Below are 4339 nucleotides of genomic sequence, written 5' to 3' on the forward strand. Positions count from 1 at the left end.
CCTCCACCTGGGTTCACAGGAGTGTGTATTGAATGTGATTGAACTTAGCTCACAGCTTCATTGCTGTTTTTCCCTCACTTCCCCTTATCAGTGACCAACATGGTCACCAGTCAGAGCAAGTGTCTGCTCATGTATTTCCCCTGAGTCTCCGTCTCTTGGAAGGGGGTTTGCCCTGAGGGGACCCTATCACTTGCCTTGATGTCTCCTGGGAGAGCAACTTGCTTATTCTTATAGAAGTCAGTCGCACAGCTATTATTGTTTTGTATTTTTCCTGTCGGTCTTTCTTTCAAGAAGTAGCTTCCTTTCTTCTAGCTGCTCCAGGCTTATTTCAACCATTTTTACATGCACAATCCAGCCATACCAACAACATTCCCATGTTGCAAAGCCATCACCACTACCTATTTTCACTCCTTTTTTTTTCACTCACTACTTTTTCTCTCCTTTCTTTTCCCTCTTTTTTTCTTACTTTTTGTGTGTGTGGGGGGGAAAGTCCCTAATGGTTTGTCCTGATGAGAAAATAAGTATGCATTGTTTCCCATCCAGTATATAGGGGGAGGGGGAAAAGGACTTAAAATAAAAGAAGAAAGCAATATCCTTTTTTCCGCTGCTCTTTTTTTTCTTTTTAAAATATGAGCCTATTTATTTGTCACACATAGAAATTTCTTATTTTTGACTGGATTCCAACTTGGAGGTAGAAGCTCTCAGTGAGGACAGCTTCCATCTCTTGGCAATTTGTTCCTGACGTTTTTCTTTGACCGCCTTTATCCTCTTGGCCAAAAGCTTGGCATATACTGCAGCCTCCTCCTTATTTTCCTTAGTGCGTTGTTTCTTCAGAGCAATATGCCGATGTTTGTGTTGCAGGACACGTGGAGTCACAAGACGCTGAATCTTAGGTGCTTTGGTCCTGAGTTTCTTGCCTTCTTAGTTCAGTGGTTTTCTCACAACATACTGGTGGACATCATCTTCTTTAGAGAGATTGAAAAGTTTGCAGATTCTGCTAGCTTTCTTGGGCCCCAGGCGACGAGGTACAGTGGTTATCTGTCAGTCCTGGGATATCTTTTGCTCCTTTTTTTACAATGACCAAGTTGAGAACACTCATGGTGGCATCCAAAATGCAATCCCGGACAGATTTGCGCTTTCTTTCTCCAGTTCTCCTTGGTCTATAACAGGAATGTCCCTTACACAGAAGCAGGCGGACATGGCCATGGGTCAAGACACCCTGCTTCATGGGAAAACCCTGCTTGTCATCATTCCCACCACTGATGCGGACAACATAACACTTCCACTCATCACCCAGCAAGTCAGCAGCACCTTCTGTGGCCATTAGTTTCTCATAAAAGGTACGAAGCTTGCGTTCATCATCCACTTCAATGAGTTTTTGGCATCCAGTGGCTGGGAAGGAGATGTTCAGCTTCATGGTGAAGCAGCTGACGGCCTTCTCAGCTTCACGAAAAAGAGCTCTTTTCTTTTTTGACTGCCTTCCCCATCAAACAAGTTAACATGTGTTTACATTATACCCAGTGAACAATTGTCCCTTCCCTCCCACTCCTAGTAGCCATGATAGAAAGTTTATTATACAATGAAAACCTTTTCTTGAATTTTTACAGTAGTAGTCTCATCCCATAAGGAGTTCCAGCAGTTGGAATCTACCAGTCACTCTGCAGGAGAAAGGTGAGGCTTTCTGTGCTCATAAAGATTTACAGCCTCAGAAACCCTATACAAGGTCACTATGAGTTGTAACTGACTAGGCAGCACATAACCACCACCAGCGGCAGTCTTCCCTTTGTAAGCAACTAATGTCACTCAGCATAATGTCCTCCAGGTTCCTCCATGTTAAGTGGTGTTTTCCAGATTCATTGTTATTCTTCAATGTTGCCTAACAGTCCATTGTGTGGATGTACCAAAGTTTTTCAAGCATCCTAGGTGGGCATCTAAGCTATCTCCATCTTTTTGCTATTGTGAATAATGATGCAATGAACATGAGTGTGCATATATTTATTTAAGTTATAGTTCTTATTTCTTGAGGATATATACTAAGTAGGAGGATATGTACCAAAGTGGCTCTTTAGGATACGCACTGTATTGTGAACCACATGGTCTGTGGCTTGAGCCCACCAGCACTCTTAGGGAGAAAAATGAGTCTTTCTGCTTCTGCAAAAGTTTACAGTCTTGAAAACCCTCTACAGGGTCGTTATGGGTTGATGACAACAACAGCATCAGCAACATGTACCAAGTAGAGAGAGTGCTGCGTCATATGGTATTTCCATTTCCAACTTTTTGCTTGCACCATTTTACAGTGCCACCGGCAGTGTAGGAGGGTCCCCTACTCTCCACATCTTTTCCAGCATTTGCTGTTTTTTGTTTTTCTGAACTGTGCTATTAATGCTGGAGTAAGATATTATCTCATTGTTGTTTTGATTTGCATCTCTTTAATGGCAAATAATTGTGAGTCTTTCTTTCTTCAGATGTTTGTTGGCCACTTGAATGTCTTCTTTGGTGAAGTAGCTATTCATGCTTTCTGACCATTTAAAAATTGGATTGTCTTCTTTTTATTGAAGTGTGGTTCTATAATTTTAGACAGTAGTCCCTTGTCTAATATATCATTGTCAAATTTCTTCCCCTCAGATGACTCTTTTTTTTTGATGTTTACTTGTGTTTTATTGATAATACAAAGGCATTCAACTATGGATCATAATACACTATGGATAACATTGCAAAGAATGGAATTCCACAACACTTCATTGTACTCATGAGGAATCTATACATAGACTAAAACATATAGATTACTAATTTGAACAAACAGATTACTCTTTTGATGCACAGAAATGTCTAATTTTTCGGAGGTCCTAGTCATCTATTTTGGAGTCCTGGTGTGGCACTGTGGGTTAATGTGCCAGACTGCAAAGCGGTTTGAACTGCAAGGTCAGCAGTTCAAGCTCACCATCTGCTCCTCGGAAACCCTATACATGGTTGCTATGGGTCGGGATCGACTCGACGGCACTTAACAACAACAACAAGTCATCTATTTTGCCTTCTGTTTGTATATTTTCAGTTATGTGTGATAGTGTATTCATGCCATGTATCAGAACCTCTAAGTTTGCCTGTATTTTGCATTGACGAACTTCATCGTTCTAGGCTTTACATTCAGGTCTTTAGTCAACATTGAGTTCATTTTTGTACATGGTGTGAGAGATGGGTCTTGTCTCTTTTCTGAAAATGGATTTCCCATTTTTCCAGCAACATTTGTTGAGACTATCTCTTCCTTTATCAAAGTTCAATAAACATAGGTAGATGGATTTACTTCTGTGTTCTCAATTCTGTTTCACTATCCATGTGTCTTTCAGTGTACCAGTACTAGGCTGTTTTGATTACTGTGGCTGTGTAATAGGCTTTGAGATTGGAAAGGGAGCAGCCTCCTATTTTGTTCTTTTGTTTTGGTAATGCCTTGCTTATCCAAGGGTCTTTTTCCTTTTCATATGAAGTTGGTGATTAGTTTTTCCATCTCTTTAAAGAATGTTGTTGAAACCTGGATTGGGATTGCATTATAGCTATAAATTGCTTTAGGTAGTGTTGACATTTTCACAATGTTAACCCTTCCTACCCACTAGCATGGTACATTCTTCTATTTTTGTAGGTGTCTTGGTTTCTTGTATTAGTGTTTTGTAGTTTTCTTGGTATAGGTCTTTTGTTACTGTGGTTAAATGTATTCCTAAGTGTTTTGTCTTTTGGGTGGCTATTGCAAATGGTTTTGATTTCCTGATTTCCTTTTCAGAGTTCTCTTTATTAAAGTAAAGGACTCCAACTGCCTTTTGTTTGTTGATTTTGTATCCTGCCATTTAGCTGCATCTTTCAATGAGTTCCAATAATTTTCTTGGTGAGTCTTGGGATTTTCTAAGTACAAATTCATATCATCCACAAACAGTTTCGTTTCTTTTTTGCCCATTTATTGTTGTTGTTGTTAAGTGCCTTTGAGTCAGTCTGACTATAGTGACCCTGTATAGGGTTTCTGAGGAGCAGCTGGTGGGTTTGAACTGCCAACTTTGTGGTTTGTAGTGCCGTGCTGATCCTAGTGTCACACCAGTAGTCCTCTCTGCCCATTTAGATGCCTTTAATTTCCCTTTCTTGTCTTACACTGTAAGTAAGTAAGTAAGACTTCCCGCATAATATTGAATTGTTGTTAATGCCATAGAGTCAGTTCCCTACAGCAGCTGTGCTTGAAAGCACTGACCTTGTGGTTAGCAGTCCAGTGCTTATCCTACAGCATCACATCATGACTCCTAATATTGAATAGGAGTGGCTGGGTGGTGGTGGTGGTGTGCCGTGGAGTCAGTTTTGACTC

General features: G+C 40.5%; 1 pseudogene; it reads right to left on the reverse strand.

Moving 5' to 3' along the window:
• Positions 1 to 663: 663 nt before the first annotated feature.
• On the reverse strand, positions 664 to 1417 carry LOC102821927 (annotated as a pseudogene).
• Between the last annotated feature and the right edge of the window lie 2922 nt (positions 1418 to 4339).

This window comes from Chrysochloris asiatica, unplaced genomic scaffold (genome assembly GCF_000296735.1).
Source record: "Chrysochloris asiatica unplaced genomic scaffold, ChrAsi1.0 scaffold00050, whole genome shotgun sequence".
NCBI lineage: Eukaryota > Metazoa > Chordata > Mammalia > Afrosoricida > Chrysochloridae > Chrysochloris > Chrysochloris asiatica.